We start from the raw sequence: 24,180 nt of genomic DNA on the forward strand, positions 1-24,180 counted from the left end.
CTTTCATATTGAGGCGAACATGAAACGGCCATAAGTGAAAAAGTCGATAGTCATCTGGTGTTTTATCATCATTCAACCACCGAGAAGGCGACTGGAGAGAAAATGACCATCTCCCAATGAATGAACTTAAACTGGCATGTGTTTAAATCCTCAAAAAATGCCTCTGATCCATTTGGTCTGACAATTAAGTTGCGACGAAAACCAGGAAAGGAACTTACCTAAAACTTCTTTCCAGACCAAAAACGCGTCCTGAGAGGCTAACCACAAAGTATAGATGTATATATTTGTTAAACCATTGTTGCTGAGAGCAACTTTGTCTTTTTTATGAGGATGGGCGGATGCATGCATCGATAAGCATCGTTTTGATCAGATGTTAGATGTGGTTGGCGAGTATCCGATCAGCAAACATTCGCCTGAGTCGTAGTCACGAGTCTACATCTGTACACTGAAACACAAAGAAACCCGGCGTTCAAGTTGCCGTGAACTGTTATGCATTTTCTACACAAATTACAGACGCGTATAAGCGGTATAATACTACACAATCAAAAAGAAATTTCTGTGAGGGTTGTTTGGAATTGACGACAAACCATGGGCACAGAGTAATTAACTGAAAAGTAATGCAGTGTTATATAGATACCGGTAGCTCTTAAAGAATAAAACTAAAAATCCCATTTATACTCACCAAATATGCTCTTGTAACACAATAGCGTATTGGTTTTGAACATGTTGCTGTGTTACGTAATGATTACCTCAGACAGAATGGCGGCCATTGTTAGTGTATATACATTAAACCTTGCATGAACGAGGTCCTTAACTTGGGCGACCGTCTCACGCACATTTTCTCCAGCAAATGTAATTATTATACTGTAAAGTTTCCTTGACGTTTCGCAATCGCCGAGAGATCAACCCCAGCTCATGTTGGCTTCCTCTTCGACCATCTTCTAGCAACCTGCTGATGGTCGTGGATTTCCTCCGGTTTCCGTTGCCCGATTTCCTTCCACATAATGCTGGTCACCGTCGTATAAGTGACATATTCTTGAGTACGGCGTAAAACATCATTTAAATAAATAATTTTTATTTTTATTTTTGTATTTCAGATATCCTTGTTGCAACAATACACCGGATTGATTCCGCAAACTGTTTCAGGGATTCTGCTGTCTGTATTATGCATGTTGTTTGGATCTTATCAGTCAAATAATGGCTTTGTCTGTCCATAAATCAAAGTTACAAAGCTACATACTGGGAAATTTTAGATTAGATGCCATACAACCCCAGCGGCACTAAGAACTGTGCTTACCGCGGCCCGGTCTGGCATGTATACTGCCCTTACCCACGCAGATTACCATATCTACATGAGCTACTTAACAAGCTTCAAGAGAAATAATTGATAATACCATTATCCTGTAGGCCAGTCGTGTTTAACAACAGCATCTGGTTAACATAGAGAGGGTAGGTTTTTGGTCAGGGCAAAACACGTTACATACTCGTGTTTTTAACCTTCCATTACTATATCGAGGCTTCAGTGATGGATATAGAGACAGGGGTTGTGCAGGCGGGTGCTGGACCGGTCCGTTTTTACCAAAGAAACGATTGTGTTTATGTCCGGGTCGAGGAGGATTAATCACCTGGTTTAAAAAGTCCGTGGATGGTTTCAATCATGTTTGGCAGCGACCACTTGAAACTGGCCTCCTGTATCCCGCGGTATCTTTAGGACAGCCGGCAGCCTTTTGAAGACAGTCTCTCTGGAGAAGAAACCCATTTCGATTAGCCCTCCAATCGTCTTGTTGATAGATACATCCTGCCCGGTGTCTGACAGAAATGTCTATTTCTATAAGTTGCTTGTTAATTTCAATGTCAATTGCATGTACGATAGCGTGTGGACTCGATGGGGGGTATCATTTGACTCACCTCCCAAAACTAATTCACCCTGACCTGTCAGATTCAAGAACTGCTCAGTATTTCGTATTTTTCTGGTATTTTTTAAAATTTTATTTGACTCTAAAGGAATCCTCTGGCAGTCTTTCCCCCCGTGAGGCAGAAGTGTTCTGTTTGACAAAGTACAGCACGGTGCATTCGGTATACAGCACTCAATATAAACTGTCGCTGGGTTGACAGTTACTTACGCAGAGCGAATTGCAACATCTATCATTGTTACATGCACAGCTTACTGAAACTGTTTGGGGGGGAGGGGGGGCGGGGGATGACTGAGGTGGTACTGCTGAGAACCAGGCCCCTCGATCAGGTACTATTGACAACATTCGTAGGTCACCACGAACTATGCCGTGTCTCTAATATAGAGTGTGACTAGCAGACATGGCAATAGGCTGACTTGTACCTGATTGCCTGGCATTATATTGTTGACTGACATGTCACTATTATAAACAAAGAAATCAATGTTTGCCTTTTAACTTTCAGATTACACGACACAGTATAAAGAAAAATAGTCTTACATACATTATCTCATTACAAAACATGGATCAAATCTTTGAAACCAAGCATGCATATACTGTCAGATACATCACAAATTACGTAAATCTCTCGTTATATTTGTATTCTAGAATATGTACGATTCTGAATAAATGTTGACATTATTACAGGTGTATTTATGCGTAGTGTTGAGGAAGAACTAGTTCATGTAAATTGTAACAACTTTTCTCCAAGCCAATCATGTCTATATACACAATACAGTATGTTTAAAAAAATTAAATTACCAAAATATTTCGATGAACTTCCTGAATGCTTGAACAAGGCTGTGTGAGATATGAAAGACAGGCCTATTGCTGTGTGGGTGCTGGATGCTGGGTAGGGAGTCTTGGGTGAGGGGGAGAGGCAGGTACAGAGGTCTCTCTGTTTGTGGGTAAGGATCACCATTCCCCGTCGCTGGGTTTCACTTAAACACCTCTTAATTCCTTGGGTCAAGGAGGGCCAGCTACAGGAAAGACGAGCGATTAAATAGCAATTAAACCCGATAAACAAGTGTTTTTCTTGGTCTACACAATCCGTGGAATTCGTATATGTTAGTACATGGGGTATTTAGACCAGCTTTGAACATCAAAGTGTTAGCAGAGAGCGGAGAAACGCGGTGCTGAAGTACAATAAACTGGCTCACGGATGCCGTAGCCGCCATCTCACGTATTTTACAGCTCTGTTGGCGGGTAGTACCAAATAGTATGTTTGTACCACAGAACTTGTACGTGATAGAGTGACAAACACAGCGTCAGTTCATCTTCCTTCTAGTACCCCTTGTTCAACCAGATAGTCAACACAATTGCATGAACACTGGAAGTAATAAAACATCTTATTACTATAATTCTGGGAAAATACATGTATTTGAAACACGTCTTTGTTATTTATTTCAGTAGAAATGGTTTATGCGTACTGAAATTATATTCGCATTTACAGTGTCTCGTGAAACATATTAATTATTTGTTTTTAAAACAATTGTATTATAACTGAATTTTATTTGGTGGAGAACTATCAAACCTTGAGTGAAATCTTTGAAAGACCCCCTCTGATGAACTTTTCCACTCCTTAAATACATTATATGCTGGAAATATATTTAAATATATGATATGCATATTTAAATGTGTATTCAAGTAGATGATAACGTACATGTAGAAAAAAGTTCACTTATTAAAATTTGAAAGAAATCCAAAAAGATACTATAACAATTATTTTAGGACTGAAGGACTGCAGGATAAAAATATCCTATTAGCCTGGTGTTTTATATACATGGTGAAATGGTCGTTTTGTAGACAAACAGTATTTTACAAGGTAATTAATATAGGCCGTTCAATCCGAGGAACTTCACTTTACTTACGGTGGTTGTCACATAAGTGACATTATCCATTTTCATGATACAAAAAAAAATCGGTCATTAATATTCTATATATATTGATGTGAAATTTTGGCTTCAAATGTGAAATAATCTAGACTATTTTGGTAAACATTTGAATTGATATTGAAATTGAAAATCTACAAGAAGCAGGTCTAATGTCTCATTTATTCACAGATTGAAATTAAAGCCGGTATAATGTCCTAATCTACCAAAAACTTATACTTGATGTACACCGTTAGCTTTTTGCACGATGATGTATATAAAGATCATCATGAAATACGGCAGGCAGATGTCACATGACCATCTAATTGCTGTTTGACCAATCAAAGTGACGAGCTACACGATCCTGTCCCAAACAAACATTTATTGCGGTATATACAGAGACTAACAAGTTGACATAAACAGTTATTAAGGGAGTAATGACAGCTTAGAAGACAGCGCTCTACTTTCGCTGAATGCCCGATCCCAGAGCCCGGGAGTCGGGCATTCAGCGAAAATGGGGGTCGGGAGGCTGGGGCTGTTCATTCCGTTTTATAGAAACCGTCGCCCCCCTCACAGTATTACTGGGTTTCTGGAAAACCTCTCATCCTCAACCTTTATTCGAAACACTATTCTAGTTAAATTTACTATCCATGTGAAAGACTTGTACATTATATGGACTCCTCTGGTTCTTACTCTTAAATTTAACCCGCCTGAATGATATTTTAAAATTTTGTCGACTTTAAAGGTAAGTGAAATAGATTGTTATATAAGACAGAGGGCAAAAACCCACCAAAGGCATGTTTTTAGACCATTTCTACCTCTACATTTTAAGAGCACACAAAGGGAGACTATAACTCAAAACTTCCGTACATTAGGCCAATCACGAATCACGGCGAATTATGTTTGATGGCAACTGATTTTTCCACATCATGAGATGCATAGATGCATGTATTTGCGTCACAGCTTAAAGGAGAAGAAAACATAAAAATGACGCCAAAATCAGATGAGAGAGCGTCAAAACATATTTGCAAATAAGATCTTAAATTTTTCGGGGTTTTTTTTTCAAGAGAAAAGGGCCAAAATATTTATTAAACCTGTGTTACATCCTCATTTATGACATTATTAAAAAAAGACTATAAATAGCAAAATGTAGTCTCAAATACCCACCACACAAAAATTATTTTCAAGTGTCTTTTTCTCCTTAAGCAAAAATCGGAAAAAAAATATTAAAGACCACATTAGGAATAACTTTTCGCACTCTTTCTTCTGAACTATATGTCATTTTTATGTTCTCTCCACCTTTAAGCGTCGTAGACGTCCATCTGACAACACTGAAGTGTTCAGCAATTGGTAAAGTCACGTGACACGTATGAATGTAATGATGGTAACACTTCTATACCTCTACGGAAAACAGTCGTTGTCTGCCACGCCTATAGTAATGCCGAGGCCAAATTCCATTTGTCTGAGTCAACGCAAGAAAAAAAGGAAAAAAGCGAATAAAATACAAAATTATCTCGTAGCACAAGAGCTGTTTTTTGTTGTTTCTGTAATAGTATATTAATTTCTCCAAGACAGCTGTCACTCCTACTCCCCGAGAGTTCAGATTTACTTAAGACAAGGGTATTTTATGTTGAGTAAATCTGTTAAGTTCTTTGGCTGAGATTAATGTTCATTAATATGACTGCTGACAAATGTGAACTTAGTAGATGGAAGTTGGAATGTAGAGAGAAAGGAAAAGGGATGACGGTTTTGACAGACGGGACCCACCCACGGGATTTTATTCCCCTGTCTAAACCTGTCCTACACGTTCCGATAAAATCACTGTTATTAAATATCCTTGTAAGAACAGCGGGCTTCCTGTTGACGCTTTGTAAACACTAGCAAATTGCTGCCAAGTTTGTCGCATTACATATCCCAGTTCTGTGCTAGGGTGACCATTTTTCTATCCGACCGCAACAGGGATATCCGGATTAGGGGGTTGATTCCTGAACTAGGCATGAGCCACGCCTTATAGCCACCGGATCCGGAATGGCAGACAACATTACTGGATCACGCATGCGCTACAGCAAAACGACCGGGAGCGCAATGGCGAAGTGCTGGGCCATGAATATCTTGATGTTGACTAAACCCAATTACAGTGACAGACTAACGCGTTGTGAATTCAACTCTATACAGAGATGACCTGGTAAATTTTAAAAGATGAACAAAATGTGACATTTAAAGCGTACCAAAAATCCCGCTATCAATTTGTCTTGACTAAATCTACAAACTCTCTTCGCACTTTTTTTTATTAATGATATGGATTAATTGCTGTGTGATGCTTTTTCACTCATTCTGTATAGCGGACAGATCTATGGGTGGAGAATCCGTGAACATCTGGCAAATGAGAGAGCTGCATGAGAAAGCTACAAAATTAACCAAGCAGAGTCCGACCAAATCCACACTATCCGCAGTTAGATGAAGACCTCCTCGCATACGGCCGGAAAGGAATGAATGAAATGATCAACAAACGAACTGAGTGCATGAACAAAGAAAGAAATGAGTGATTGAGTAAATGAATTATTAGGTGAATGATTGGATTAATGATTAAAGGGATGGGTAAATTAATAAATTAGGTGAGTGATTGACAGAATTGAGGAGTGAGTTATAGTGAGCGTGCTATATAGGTTCCACGAGATCTTGTCCTCACTACATATATAACAATGTCAATGTGACGATGGAGCCACCATGTAGTGACTCAGCATATGTAATAGTGTAGAAGTGTTTACAATACACTGTTAGTTAGCCTTCTCACCCCTGAAGCCGCGGTAGGTCCTTGCCACCAGCTAACAAATTTGAACAGTAATCTGGTATGACATAAGATACTATCTGGCTTCCTCCAGAGAATAAGGTTCTTTTTTCTGTTGCAAAAGCCACAATACGTGTAGGTTACCATCGCATGGCATCTAAAGTGTTATTATGCACTTTAGACCATCCGGGGGTACTTAATTTAACCCATACTAAGATGTAGAATCTACAAAGTCCTATACAACAGAAAACATCTAGATAGTAAGGACTGGAGTAGCTGAATCTTTAGTACTAGACACAGAGCAATATGTATACAGTGATGTCTCACATTTGTGTCCAATGTAAAAAAAAAGATTATTAACGCATGCATTTGTGGGAAATCAGTTTTTTTAATTAAATGCGACTTAAACAAAAAGATCGTGGAAAACGGCGTCACAAGCAAAAAACAGCGATGTTTTTTCAGTCCACACTTTATAGATTGATCACACAGAAACATGCCTTACATGTTAAGTCTTACTTAATAACAACCCCGTATCATAATACTTGTAAACACTGCAGTTAAATGGATCATAACAGCTATATTATATGCAATTAATATCTCTTGAATGTAGCTCTTAATACACTTTTTGGACAAACTGACACCAAGTCATATGACACTAAAATCATATATAGGAAGACAAAACTTGGGAATGGGAATTATATATATTTCCTCGTACGCTGGGTCTGCAAACCAAGAAACAAAAGCAGCAGAATTGAGCGATATAAAAAGAAGAAACCATATAGATTTAAATTAACGTGGCAAATAATATGATTCAGTTTTAACCTGAGAACGAAACTTTAGGGAGTTACTTTTCTGATTTCCCGCTTTATATGATGGAAAACCATGTAAATTAAACCCAGTACTCAGAAAGTTTTCTTTATGGCATGGCTGCATGTCAGCTTCATGCGTGGAGGGCATCACGTGCAGTGCCAGAAGTAAACTGCCGGCCTTTGGCAAGTCACCGACGAATTTTCCCACATGGGGCGCGCCATAGCGTTTCTCTCACACTCGAGCGAACAAATATGTTCAAACTTCAAGTAAGACATTTCATGTTTTGCATTCCACCGACGTCGATCACTTACAAATATACATGAAAATCTTTATTTCATAGGGACTAAGAATTTTTATCCACACAACTCTACACATTTGGGCCTATGTAGTTCATTGAACCCAAAAGGCTAAACAAGCTGCCCAAAGTTAAGAGTGCTAAACGTGATGTCCATTAAGGTCAATATGCCAACATGCTTTAGTTATCAAATAAATTCAGAAAAAAATATCCACCCATGTTATTTCGGAGAAAACACTTTTAGGTAGAGATTATTTGTCCAATTGGAACGTGTCAGACGGATAGGTGCTTAAATCTAAGAAACAGAGCAAAGTTCTACTCAGTAATAATAATCTTCCATTCTCAAATACCTTGTACTTATTTTCTATTTGTCTAAAAATGAACCAAAGGTTTTGATTTTACCCTGCATAGACGTCCTTCGGACGTTCAGAAGTATGACCTGCATGATAATGAATGTTTTTGCATGAGGGATTTTTTTTCTATTATATCTTTCAAGCTTTTGAAGATTTTTTTTTTTTTTTGCATGAAATTCTTTTTGGGTGTTTTGATGCTTTGCATAGCCTGAATCATCAAAAAAACAACAAAATTTCAACTCCTTTCCATCCTTTCCATCTAAATGCATAACACGAACTAGCCTTTGTATGTCTGTAGCTTGCTTATTTGTATGTCTTTACCAGCTATTCGTGTGACGTTCTCACTCATGTCGTTGTCTTATTTTGGCGATAATCATTCTGATGAAATGAACGCCAACAATTTTATGTTTATCTCACTGAAAAAGAACAATTTTGGAATACCCAATAAAAATTTACTTAAGTTAAAAACTCTTTCACTTGTTCAGTTTTATTTTCCTTTATTAAATAAACTGTTAAAACTATTAGTTTTCAAAACACAAAAATGCCTGAACTACATGATGTCCAAAATAGTTATTCTCTGTATTGGAAATACAAATATTAGAATAGTTTTAGAAAGGTTTTTATCGCTTTGTAGAGAAAATTAAATTGAGAGAAAAAAAGAAGAATAAAAAATGTAATTTCACTGGACGAAAAACGTCTTTGTGTCCTAGATATGATCCGATATATAACACAAGACACGACGTGTGTGGCCGAAAGAGAGTGTCGGAGGGTTTTTTGTCATCTTAATGAGAAGTGTAGCCGTGATCTTTGATATAGATTTTTATCCTTAATATAGCACAAGTTCCAAGGAGTTAAACATTGCTGACGTTGGACTGGTATTGTCTACTCATGTAGTTCGTCGTCGGACCATTGGGTGAAGAGGAACAAGTTTTTCCTTGATCGAACAAAAACATGTCTATACGCCGCTCACAGAACAAGCTGAAATTGCTACATGGCAGGCGGATCAACCCCGACTATAAGACCTCGTTCACTTACAATGTCGACAAGAAGAACGATTAAAATACGACGTGTTTTTTTTTTTTTTTTTTTTTTGACGTTTTTCCCCCCTCCTCATCCGCACATGGTGTAGATGTAAGGGCTGGCGAGTGGTTAGTACATATAGAGCCGGTCTTTTATCTTCCGCAGGCCGTCTACTGGACAATTGTCCCCTACACGAAGCCCAGAGATTGGTCGCTTCAGTCGCCAGATAAACACAATGGCGGTGACCCCGGCTCACCAACTGAGAGGCGAACTCTTTAAAACCATCAAAGCCAAGCAGCCTTCCAAAAACTCACATAGAACTCAACAGAAGAGGCTGTTTAAAAAGATTGCCTTTAGTTTTTCGACCGAGTCAGTCGCTAACTCAATCCCCTTTTATCTGCTTTAAGACCTACGGAGACGCGCTAAATCCTTTCTGTCCACAAAAAGTCAACACAAAGATAACTTTGGATTTAGAGAATTGACTGCTGGAAGAATTAATGGTGTCCCTAGACGGGGTGATAAGAGACGGGATTACTGGGCAAGAGCTCGACCTGTCTATACTTCTAAATTCGTCGAGCAGTTTGCAGGTGACGATAGTATATACCCCTCCCTTCCGCCACCCCGCCCCTGTCAATATAGCTCATCGCTATACTAGAACAGAACAGTCAGTTTTCAGACCAATAGTAAAATCTCTGTTATCCCACATCATTTTATGTCCAATATACCTGCTCATAATTTGTAGCATGTTTTCACATGTACACTGTTTAGAACAACGTTTCTGACAAGGCCCACAGCGCTTAAGTGCAACGAGAATCTCGCGATATTATGTTGATTATGATGGAGTATCTGTATGGAACGCTCACCGCGACAGGTCATTTAAAACACAGGTAAGCAAAGCGGTAAAACGCTTAACAGGTAACTTAAAACACGAAATGTACTCATTAGTAGAGCAGAGAATTTATAAATGGAGTCAAAATACATACTTTTATATTTGTGACATATCTTTGAATGCGGCACAGAAATCGATATATGATGGACGGAAATATACGATGCAAGGAAATCAAATAAATACTATCAAAAAGACACTGATAAATACTATCAAAAAAACAAAAAGCCATTGTTTTGTCTGCTGTTATTGCTATTTTTACCGTAATACAATATACAATAAAAATATTGCTTCCACACAGATGTGTGTATATTTTAAGTAAACTATTAATTCAAACATCTACGGGTACCCTTAAAAGTTTGAACACACAAAATAGTTTTCGTTATACTTTCGCTGTAACGTCATAAAAAAGACTTAGACAAAAAGTTGATTTGTAAAAACATAGCCTTAATCAGCCCGTCAGTCTGAGAGAAGGGCCTTGGTATAAACTTCAACCATGTGTTCAGCCTACTTAAAGGCCTACGCTATTTCTAAACAACGATTGTGATTTACAACCCTAAAGTCAGCTGATAAAATGAAAAGTATAAATTTATATTCTGCCTTGTGCGGAATAATAAATAAAAAAAAAACCGGCTTGTGTCAGGTCACATATGTGTATGTCAGAACATTTGATAGCCTTAAATATGGCATGTGGCCTACCGATTATCAGCCGATGAATGCCATATGTTTGGACAACTAGAACTGTTACACAAACAGGCTTTCTGTGATTATTACTTTACATCGAGTCGTTACAGCTTTACACCTCGTCGTTATAACCTTACAATGTCAGTGAAAATCATGAGAGAGGGGTATTAAACACAAAACTCCCATCCTTGGAATCGGGATTCGTTTTATTACAACAACTCATAATTGTGAAGAAAAAAAAAGAACTTACGAACAGGGGCGTATACGTGATAGATATTCTCAAACGGTTAACATTGATATTATCAACACATATCTTTGTAAATTAAAGGAAAGCAGAACATTGTATAAGCTCCGATCTGAAAAGACATCTTAGACACACAACGGCTGTATATGATTAATATTTCTATACGATTTTTCTATATGAGAATGCTGTTTACATTCCAGTGACACTTGTTATATAAGTATATTGTGGAATGTGTATATGGGAAATTACAACTATGGGTCTATGGATCTGTATGTAGTTCTACTTAGTGAAGCGCTTGAAACGGATACAGTCATTCTTATCTGGTAGGTATGGTCTTTATTTCATCCTATTTACGCTCACAAAGGCGGTGCATACAGGATACAAATTGTATGTTTGCGACGAAACGTTGTCACGTATTCCTATTGCGTGCATCGTTTGTGACGAAACGTTGTCACGTATTCCTGTTGCGTGCATCGTTTGCGACGAAACGTTGTCACATATTCCTATAGCGCGCCTCGTAAATTTCAACCAATATGCACCTATAAAAGAAAGCCATCTATGATGTTGTTATAATTTTCCAGAACTTTTGGTGACCATCGACTGAATCTTTCATGAAAACGTGAACAGATTTTCAGTTATAACTTCTTTGACTCCATACAAACCGAACAATTATTACTTTAGATTTTTTTGTGATCAATGGACAAGATGTTGTGTTACCCATGTGAGCGATACTATTAAATATTTGCATGCAAAAAATAATTATGTGACAATCATTGACTTCCATTTGAAATGAATTTATTTTTACTGTTTTTCTTCTCTCTGAAACAAGCATTGAAACTTGGTACTACCACTGAACTATATGCCAATTAGTGCTCGGAAAACATTTGTGTCTTTAAGCTATTTTTTGTAGCCAATAAATTTGGTTACTGTTATGTAAGGTTTTGTTCGGTGCAGCGCAGAGCTGTGTAAATCGACCGTTAGCCGTGTATATGTCAAACGGCATCATTAGTATACATATATATATATATATATATATATGTGTGTCTTTGCTCATGGGAACCTTGAAGAACGCGAGCAATGTACCAGTCAGGGTGAGTCATAGTCTCTAGGCGAGATTATGCGTACAGAGTTAGCTAATCTGGAATACCAAGCTTTTCCACAACAGAAAGGTTAAAGATTATTTCTGGATAAACAGTCACTAGTAAAATGATCTCAGTTTTCAAGCCGGAAAGATTTAGAAAGGTTAGGAAAACTATACTTAGTAATTTATACAACGTTTAATCTCCTCTTACAAATTTTCTCTGTGAAATCCACCGTTTATCGTCTCATTATAGAAAACGAGCAACATGGTTCCGAAAATATATGGAATATGTTTTTATTGAAATTTTGATCAGTATGCATAGGAGACTTTTAATAGTGTGAAAGAGAATAATTAAAAGGAACAATTAAAAGTCTCATCATAATAGTGTTATACTGTATTAGCTATCCTGTTTTGCAGTTAAATGGGTTATATGATTTAATCATTCGTGTTAAAGGTGAAGATGTCAATCCGAAGCTTCCGTTCGTGCTGTGTATTTACCTATTCGTTCATAAAAAAAGTTAAATGGTGCATGAATACAACTGTGTTTAACTGTAAATTCATAAACAATCTGTCCATTTGTTTTGTTTTTTATTTTCGGGAAATTAGCACTTACACTTTAGCGGCAAAGTAAAAGTGGTGTTAATAGAGTTTGGATGAGCGCGGGATTGCCATGCATGGAGAATCAGACTTTTTCACCTTCTCTTGATGAAGAGTTCTCTTGGTCTGCCATGCCCTCATATCACTTCACGTCTCCTGTCGACCTTAAACGGGTTAACACAACTTAGCTGACACACACCAGTCATTATACCAGCCTTCTTTATCTATGCTCAGAAAAATTCAGCACTTCGCTCTTAAAACATACATTATTCACGCTGTCTTCACTTTTTACCACCCCCCCCCACCCACCCTCTCCCAAAAAATAAATCGTAAAACCATAAATTCGGAACGTGCATGAACTACAGACAGAAAATTCAGACGAGATTTACACGAGCACAACAAGGTACAGTTAGTGCAAATAGTATGCTTACGGCATTTGCCATCTGCTATGATAAAATGCTACGTCAACACGTTTTTCATATGCATGTGTAGTTTACATGGTGTTGCTGTAGTAAATATTAATATTTTCGCCATTCATTACAGCGTGCTAATTAAAATTACACATGCACCACATAAATGTTTCCTTATATCAGTTTATACATGTGTTTCGCCTTCATACCGGAAAGATCTTTAAAGGCGAGTGGGCGATGTATGTAAAACGGTGTTTTCATTGTCACCGTCTTTGTTGTCGCTCTTCAGTAAGCGGTGCATTGAACATGTATACAGCATGGAATAATCAGGTATAACTCATTGGTTTAACTCGGTAGATTCATAACACGAGTACACACATGCAGACTTAGGCTATGCACAAATATGAAGGTTGTTGCTTACGAATTGCAGACACAAATGTTCTTCGCATCAATATTTAAATATGCGATTGCCTTACAACGGTCGGTCAGATCAAAGACGATAGGTTCCAGGTTTGAGTTTAATCTTGAACAATTATGTAGGAATCCGATAGCATTTCTTTGACTTGTCATACGAGCCTGACAGCTACACGATATAACGGAAGCGTTCATTTCCTGGTTACTGCGTTAGCCGGTATATTCGAATCCACTTTATACACACTAGCGGTGCATATCGTTTAAGTGGACATAAACAGTCGGTCTATAATCTCCTTATAATAGACACCGTACCTTTGTCGCCGCATCACAGCGCGTTTACACCTCATGGCAGGATTGACTTCAATTAAAATCTAATATTTGGCGCGTCTGTAGAACCGTATAATGTATACATAGAGCACCTGTCAGACTGCGTTTAATTGGATAAGGGAAAATTAAATCGGAATAATCACGGAACAATAACGGCTAATCCGTATCGTATTTGATATCAACCGCACCTATTATCATATCGACTCCAGAGCTGTAGGATTAGTCTGAAAGCGCATTTTAATGAGGTGACAACAAAGGGTAAATTCGGTTAACTGTTTAACTGTTTTAAAGGCAGGTACAAGGAAATCATGGATTGAAAACGCCTGTCCATACAACTGTAGCGAACAAAATGCTTCCAATGTGTTACGTCAAGTTTATATGAACAATTTATTTTAATTTATAATCAAGCCTGCATTTAACATCCTGACAATAGTTGAACCGTAATACTAAATTATTTACATAGATTCAAAAGAAGAATAATTCAGGATTTATCATATTTCCATGATGTTTGAACGAGTTCGTCAAAAGTATAATTGATTTTGTTAGATGCCAAACTACTATAGAATAGGTTATATCTTGGCACTTGTACTCTACACTGCATGAGGCAGCTGCCATATTGCAAGTTCACGTCGGTGAGGTGACCTTTAATGACGACAAAACTCAAGACTAAAAAAAAGAACAAAGATATATTTTTTCCCGCAAGTATATACGTTTATTCCGTATAAACACTTTCCAGTCGACAAAAATGGGACGCTGAAAGTCATGTGACAAGGCACATGCATGTTTGAGATATGTGAAGTATGTGGGACAGAGGTTAAATGTATGTGATAAAGATTATACAGTATGTGAGAGGTAGACTAGTTTTACGTGATGTACAGGTGATTTATGGCATTGAGGTTAAATGTATGTGATAAAGGTTATACAGTACGTGAGAGGTAGACTAGTTTTACGTGATGTACAAGTGATTTATGGCATTGAGGTTAAATGTATGTGATAAAGGTTATACAGTATGTGAGAGGCAGACTAGTTTTACGTGATGTACAGGTGATTTATGGCATTGGGGTTAAATATATGTGATAAAGGTTATATGTTAGAGGTAGGCTAGCTTTACGTGATGTACAGGCGATATATGTGAGATGCGGATTACATGTAGATATGTCTTCGGGTCCCAATCAACCAGTCAATCCATCAGTCAGTCCTCAACCGTGGATGTATATGCGTGTATACGTACAAACACGTGTGTATATAATAACAATTCACAGGTCATCTCAACTTAGCACAGAGGACCACGAGACAGATAAATCTCAGAAGTCTCACAAGGTTTAGTGTGATTGAGGCTTACAAGGCAGACAACTTTGTATCCAGGGCCTTGTCGAGACTTCATTACCCGCCATAGGACTGTCAAACTTCTCACATCGGCATATCATAGTGGTCACTCTAAATAAATCAACAGCCACAAGCAATCCTGTGACAACTAGAAATTCAGACAAAGTGAACAAAAGCATTTTAAATCGTTAATATGTATTTTTTACAGCAGAAATCATGTATTTACTTCACAAATGCTTTATGCCGTACACCTAACATTGTCTCCCCTTGTGTTAGAGTGGCAACATTAATAAGTGCATGGCACTTTCAAGGACATTAACATGTACAAATTTCCTGCTCATGTAAGACCCGGTTTTGAACCCCTACCTCGTCTGTTTTAGCGATGGAATGCCATTATCCACAAGACGACTGCCAGCTCTCCTAACAGAATTGACTCGTTCATGATGATAACATTATTCCTTTCCACTTGTGACAAGAAATAATTGTTTGTACATTTAAACTATATTGCCATTAAAATTCTGCAAATGTAACTGAGTTTCGAATTACAGCATTACCCGTCTCAGCATTTCCGGTGTGACGTATGTGTCGTCAGTGTCATGGTTGACTTTTTCTCGCAGTTCCCCGTGGTAATGTAACCAAGATGGCTCTCACAAACCAATCCACCCAAGCCCCCTAATTACTGACAGTTACAGATAATTAGTGTTAATTGATGAAACATTTGGCTTCGTGTTACATCAAATAGCTCCATATGTCTTCGCATGTCAAGCCCAAGCGCCACAAGTTCTATGCTCTGGTGAAAACTAGACACTTTATAGTTTCTCCAAATCGCATCAGGTCTATTATCTGTTCTGTGGGTGTTCTCATTAAGAGCACACACAAGATGGATTGTGGAAGATATATATATATTTTTATATATATATATATATATATATATATATATATATATATATATATAGTTAAATCAATCGTTTCCCTTCAACTATAAAGTGTTTTATTAGAGATGGCGCAAAGACGGAAACATATTGTGGTAAGATTAACATCATTGATTGTAGCGAATAAATCACACTGCGGCAGAATTTCTTTTCAACATGCTGTATCAAAATAAATGGTTACAATAATTCTCCATTAAAATTCCCATTGAATAACGGAATGATTGAATACGTATACACGGTGAAAGACAGTGAAATAAGCCTTGATCCCTCCACCAGATCGTCTGTTTACAGTTAATGGAGGTACAGCTCTCAAGAACCGTGACTTGGTTTACAGAATTCATCCGCTCCTAATAAGGCAAAGTATCCAGTGCCATTTAGAGCCTAAAACATGAGTGTATCCTTGGATACAAGCATCTGACCTTCACATGTTCTTGTCCAGTAACCTTCAAAACGAATGTGTCAACTGATGTTCACAAGTCTATAACAGAAATGAGGGTTTGTATGCATGCCCAGCTACAAAATGCACGTGTAGAGTGAGTATGTCCTGAACATCGTTAGGCCTGGCATCAAACCCGTATCTGGTCCTGCCAAAACCTTCAAAAACGGCACTTGCTGCTGCCTTGCTTGGCGCTCAGCACTAAGATGTAATAGAAAGGAAACAGTATAATGTGACTGGATGGTGTGTCATGTCTGTTGTCTTCTGCATGATACATCAATGGCGGCAGTACTTAGTCAGTATGAACTCACCCGGAAACGAGAAGCCACAGTATATGTACACACACTTAAAGACTCCTCGTCGTCATAAGACGGGAAAAAAATGTTGACCCCAAGCATACACACTTGCATAAATACATATACCCCGAACACTCAGGGGGTATTTATCAAGTCCAAACGTTGTGTACTTTTGCACAGCTTTACATGTTCCATTTTCGCTCCTCTTGTTTGTGCATCATGCGAACCGAAGTCACAAATGTGAAATCTTAGACTGAGAAACGGCGCCAAGCAATAATCAAAAATGTAAATAAATAAAAGTGGCACGTACTACATGAGATTGTTACTGACTTTCTCGGTTTCTACTGTCGCACAACATACCCCGTCCCCCTACCTATCCCCAACCCCTATCCTCACGGATCACACTTATCTTTCATGTCCGTGTACTGCCGCAGAGATGTAAACATCGGACCTGTGACGGAAAGTGTAAGGCAGTAATTATTGGCTTCAGTCGGTGAGAATCGCGGTAAAATGGAGTTTGAGAAACGTAATGGACCGTCTGAATTTATTTATCCAGACGATTTAATAAACACTGAGGACAAGCGATAGTCCATGAGAGCTGTTTAATGGTGTCCCATCTGTCAACCGCGCTGTAAGCTATCCCGTAGAGGTGTGAAGAAACCTGACATAGCGAAAGTGAAACCTACACATGTTGTCCATTTCGGGAATGTCCGCCACTGATGACGGACAAACGTATCTACATCGTCTTGTGTGGTCGCCGGTAGAGGGCTTCTTTAACGCTTGCGCAGTGCACACGACGACAGCTAATCCCCCAGACGGATTTTTATCTGGTGTTGAAATTAGCCAAGGAACATATACTGATATTTCTTTACATGATTAAGTGGAGACATGCATACATGTAACTTTGAATTGTGTAACATTGGCTATGACTCAATGTGGAACCAATTTGTTTGGGGTATTTACGTCGTACTTATCAATTGTTCAATCATATGACGACGAGGAGAATAAAACCCTGACTGAGGTAAACTGACAAGAGGCCGTATTTCACAAGTTACGTGTGACCATTTGCCAGCTATCACACTGTCGTTGCTGTTCTGGTTTTACTCTCTTGCTGTGCGTCTTCACTTATATTAGGCATTTTGTGCCTTCTTGTGGCAGGGTGAGCCCATGCAACCAAAGTGCCGCCACTACTGAAGTATCATGTCGAAGACACCAGTCATGACACCCCACCAATTCACATTATACTGACACCAAACCAACCAGTTATGTTCCCTAGCTCTAACATCTCAGTGCTGAATGCCAAGCAACACAGCAACAAATACATGTACCATTCTTAAAGCCTTTGGTATCACCCGACTTCGAGACCGACGCCCTAACAATTAGGCCAGCTAAGCGGTATTACGACACAATTACTAGATAGATTCATCATGCTTTGATAATGTCGAAGAATGTTATGTTAATGATACACTTAATGAGAAGATCTCCATATGATTATCTTGACTAATTTGACATTACCTATCATTTATCGTTTAACTATGACTACTATAATTTAACTACATGGAGCTAAAATTTAAGTTGTACCCCAAAATCTGTATCGCCACAATAAGGCTGCAATACTGCCGAAGTGGCGCTAAGCCGTAATAATTCACTCCAGGACCTGTATAGTGACTATATATACAAACTACAGAAAAAAGCCATTTCCAATAAGTATCACGTTTTTCAGAGCATATGATAGATAATAAAGATACCAGACAGCTTTTTGTTATTCATAGTTGTTCGTGTAATTGTATAATTGCCGTATACGGTGATAGTCACAGGCAGCTGCGCGTTACACCGGGATCAGCCGGCTGAAGTTAACATTGTCTTACAGGCAGCTCCCAGTGCTCAACTCCACAAGCACGCCTCCAGTGGAACCGATATGTGTTTTTATTTACGTTTTTCTGTTAGATATCCTCTTGTCTTGGGCATGGATAGGAGAACCTAGAGGCAGGCAGCCAGGGCGTGAGGATAGGGTGGTCGTGGGAGCTGACTCCGTCCTTGCCCGTCCAAACCCATGTACTGGCCCTCCAACCGCTCTGTTTTCTCAGGTGTCTGTTCCATATAATCGACCGGTAATGTCGCTGTGATCAGAGAGTTCGATGACAGACAAGGCGGGTTAAATCTGACTACCCCCAGAAAGCCTGTTAACCTCGTCTGTGTGAAGGAATCTTCAGAAGTTCCCCCCAGCCAGCTGTCTCTCTCATCCCTCGACCGTTGAAACCAGTATAAACGCGCTGCGAAGGGTCCCTCTTGTGATTGGCAGCTGTCGATTTCAATCTTAGCAAGATAGACTCGTACCGGAAGATGATGTATGATAAAACACGCCCTCTGTTCTAAAAGTACTAATATTTGACGCCCTATAACTGATGGCAAATACCTCTTTATTCCTTTACGGCGAACTGGAGCGAAAAATATGAAACTAGAGAGCGCGTTGCAGATAAGAGATTTCATACAAATTATGTCTCTACAAAAATATATGGAACAATCAATCACGGTAAAAATAAAAACACGATTCCAAAAGAAAAAAAAGCAACTGTGTATATTGTAAGAAAATTATTTTTGTCCACTGGTCGTATAACAACCTTGGTTGTGACGGCGATATCGATGAGATGAAACAACCGAACCCAGACTAAATTAAATAGTATTTTTGTGTGGTAAGTATAATATGAGAATTATTACACTGTGTTACAGTAATAAAATATCACCAGTTCTTGCACATATACACATGTAAAGCAACGGGAATGAGAACTGAGAAGGCTTTTCCGAATATCATGAAAACCTGCCCATATCCTTCTCATGATGCTGGCTCCATGAAGTTCTCAAGCGTATTAGCAGTTAAGCCCAATGATAAATATTTACAATTACTTTTGTATTAGAAGATCAGTGATATTACATGATCTGGCTTAATCTTAAGTAACTCAAGTACCGTCTTAAGTACCGGGACACAAATGTCGCACAATGACACAGCGTTATGCTTTATACACAATAATATAATGACACAATGTCAACATGACAAAGTGTTATAATGGCGCAATGGTGTGACTTTGTAAGGACACAATGATACAATGTCAACATGACACAGTGTTATAATAACACAAATTTATGACGACACAATGTTGATATGACACGACTATATGATGACAGTGTTATAATAACACAATCTTATGATGGCACAATGTTGGAATGGCAAAATTATATATATATATATATATATATATATATATATATATATATATATATATATATATATATATATATATATATATATATATATATATATATATATATATATATATATATATATATATATCGTGACACTATGTCATATTGCCCCAAGCTTATTATGACATGAAAGAGGCTAATGTGATACAATCTTATGTCCGATAAAATGTTGATGGTCATTTACAATTTTATCATGACACAAAGTTATAGTGACAATATACAAAGGCACCATTTTATCAAATTTGTCTTACAAATTGGTATTAATAAATACATTAAAATACCCTTTCTTCAGTGTACACTGCGATATTTATTTATTTATTTGTTTGTTTATCTCATTGGTGTTTAACGCCCGGCTAAACAATGTTTCTCTTGTATGACGTCGATCATAGTTTTGGGCGGAAGAGCGCGAATGCACGCAATATAAACCACCAACCTTCGACCATTACCTGACAGACCTCCTGACGGTGGCACGTAGACTGGTTGAAAAACATCATGATACCTGCAAAGCTCGGCTGGTCAAGCATTACTTTGAGTTTGTGTTACAAAATTAGCGAAACTAAAATCTTCATGGTGAATTCAATTTTTTGGTCTGTGCATCTTGCGAATTTGCGTAGTGAAAGGAAAAAAATTACAGCTCTTTTTAAATAAAGCCTTCATCGCCAACTTTGGCAATTAACATTACAGTATTATATTGTACTGAAAGACGAATCTCAGTGGTGGATGATTCCAGCAAGTTTATTTTTTCAATATATGTGTCTGTCTGTGTTAGAAGAAAGTATCGTACATAAGAAGAAACTCATGCACTGCATCCCGTCAAAAGTCAATTAGTCAATATGTATATATAGTTAGATCTGAAAGGATTTGAACAAATGACAATGTTACGAATTCCGCTATCACATTATCTCATTAAGCATGTAGTTGTAATTTGCGCCCGGCGTAAAATCCATGAAAAGTCATAGTGAAAACTTACATGAACGTCACCATGGTAAATGCGCATGACACAGCTTTTTAAGAGGTACCCATGCAAGCTCTTCGCGGTTTCTTTGTTCAACAAATCTGATCACCAACGCAAAAAATATAATATTCTTGAGTTAGCGCAGAAGATGTACTATTCAAGTAAATAAATGAATAATTACGTATTTAGGATGATCTATACCCGACGTTAAACAGTGGTAGTTGTTTACAATTTGTTCAATTCATCGACAACTCGCCTTATTGTAAATTATAAATGACAACGTTGTTTTGTCCCTCTCGAATGCAAGTTCATAGGCTAATATTGTTTTCTTCACAACTCATGCATTTATTAGAAAAATGACAAAATGCTTCACTAAGCACGGACAGTGTTAAAACAGCAATTACCACCAGAGAACTGGTCAGAACGATAAACATTTAATTGAAATCCCATGATATGTACCGTGGGGCATATTATAAGTGGCTTTCCCAGTCTGGCGTGCTATGTTTCTGACAACAAAAAAACCCAAAAAACAAAACCAAACAAAACAAAACAAAAAAGAAAACAAAAAAAACTTTCGCCATTGACTTCCCAAAGCGATGCACGTGCTTCCCCTCTTTAAAAAGGGATTACTTTGTTGATCGGAAAGGCACAGAGTTAGCCTCAACTTTTGGTGCAGTTCAAAGCCGGAAGTGGAGTCAAAGGTGTGTCGTCAGCGAGGCGAGTCGGCGCGCGACAAGCTGAAAACCACACGGCACGCTCTCCGATGACACAGCCCGGGGAGCGCTTATTAAAATAGGGTGACAGTGGAAGTCCGCCCAGGCACTCAACGGCCACAGCACGCCTGCCATTTTATATCGTCATTGGACACGGTAATTAAAATAAAAGGAACTCGGCCTGGCAAGGTAGGTTATGGCGCGATCTTGTCGATATCTGATATCAGACAGTTAATCCAATCAGGGTCTGCCCCGACAGACGCCATTTCTACGGCTGGTTTTATTTTCACGAATGAAAGTTTAACCCGCTCTCCTCTAATGGAGGAGCGGAAGGTCGCTGTGATTTGATTATCATAACAAAGGATTTTGTCAGCGCCGTTTTTTCAGCATAAGGTTGACAGTCTAATGCTCCAGATCGGACGTCGTCTGATAAGGATCTCTATCAGTTATCTCCCCTTGTATTCAAGTCCCTCAGGCAATCACGTAAGGCAAATCTCATTAAAATCATTGTACAAAGCCATATAGGAAATCAGTTTGTTGTGTGTGCGTCATCGTTACGACGAGTCAGTCGCCACTCAATGTACGAGTGATTGCGATTGTAAATGACAATGTCGCGAGTGTATTATTATATATTATCTGCAGTGATTGAATGATTCGAACGCATTAAACATAGCATATCTTGAAGAACACATATACTGCGTTATATATAAAGACCAATTGTTAGGCCGTCTTGAAATGCCATCTTTGGGCTTTAACAATGTTATAAATGAGCTTCGTACAAAGTAGGCCTACATCCAAGAAAAGAAAACGTCATATACATACCCAGAGTGTTTTGTAAACCTCCCCATTTTGTGGATGGTGGAGAAGACTAAACGCCACACAAAGACACCCAGATAAAATACAGACTTGCGCAACATTCACATTGCATATCGTGCCAATAGTTGTCTCTGTAGTTAGTCGTCTACGGAGTTTAAATACTGTCCGGAGCAAAAGTATAAGCCTTTGGCGATAGGACAACATGAAACAATATGGACGCTGTCTTTCTATGATCACCACTGAATTATACATTAATACTAATCTTTTATTCCATTTCGACATTTTGAAAATTATAGTTAATCTGTTGGTGTTTACCGCTTTAACTGGATCTCTCATATACTGTAGGTCCAAAGCTTACTGTGTCTTAATTTCTGTTTGATAGAAATATCACAGGACGCTATATATACACACGTGTTCCTCCCCGGACGTACGTGGAAAGGTCCTGAAGCAACGTGCCGATGGTCGTGGGTTTCCACCGGGCTCTTGCCCGGTTTCCTCACACCATAATGCTGACCGAACTGTATGACCTCCTGAAAAAAACATTCATTCATTCCATACTATCGCTCGCCACCAAATGCCTGAAATGCTGCTGACGTGCATAACCCCCTGACATAACTATTAATTCATTCCATGCTATCGCTCGCAGCAATGTCTCCGAATTGCATGACCTCCTGAAAAAAACATTCATTCATTCCACACTATCGCTCGCCACCAAATGCCTGAAATGCTGCTGACGTGCATAACCCCCTGACATAACTATTAATTCATTCCATGCTATCGCTCGCAGCAATGTCTCCGAATTGTATGACCTCCTGAAAAAAACATTCATTCATTCCACACTATCGCTCGCCACCAAATGCCTGAAATGCTGCTGACGTGCATGACCCCCTGACATAACTATTAATTCATTCCATGCTATCGCTCGCAGCAATGTCTCCGAATTGTATGACCTCCTGAAAAAAACATTCATTCATTCCATACTATCGCTCGCCACCAAATGCCTGAAATGCTGCTGACGTGCATGACCCCCTGACATAACTATTAATTCATTCCATGCTATCGCTCGCAGAAATGTCTCCGAATTGTATGACCTCCTGAAAAAAACATTCATTCATTCCATACTATCGCTCGCCACCAAATGCCTGAAATGCTGCTGACGTGCATGACCCCCTGACATAACTATTAATTCATTCCATGCTATTGCTCGCAGCAATGTCTCCGAATTGCATGACCTCCTGAAAAAAGCATTCATTCATTCCACCCTATCGCTCGCCACCAAATGCCTGAAATGCTGCTGACGTGCATGGCCCCCTAACGTAAGCATTCATTGATTCCATGCTATCGCTGACTGCAATTCTACCGAAGAGCATGGCCTCATGACATAAGCATTCATTCACTCCATAGTTTTCGTTCTCCACATATGGCTGCCATATTGCGAAGTCGCATAATGCCATATCTATTGATTCATTTCGCAGTGTTCGCTCGCCACGATATGGCTGTAATATATAACGCCAAAATGGCGTTCTGTCATAATCATTTAATCAGCCCACAATGATTCACTTATTTCACTTGCGTTTTATGCTGTATACTCAAGAACATTTTACTTCTACGATGACGATCAGCATTACGGTAGCCGGAAACCAGACCCAGTGATGTGGCTCGCTGGCAGATTTATCTAACAAGAAAAAAACAGACTGAAAAAAGGGTGTCATTGTA

This window comes from Liolophura sinensis, chromosome 9 (assembly GCF_032854445.1).
Source record: "Liolophura sinensis isolate JHLJ2023 chromosome 9, CUHK_Ljap_v2, whole genome shotgun sequence".
Taxonomy (NCBI): Eukaryota; Metazoa; Mollusca; class Polyplacophora; order Chitonida; family Chitonidae; genus Liolophura; species Liolophura sinensis.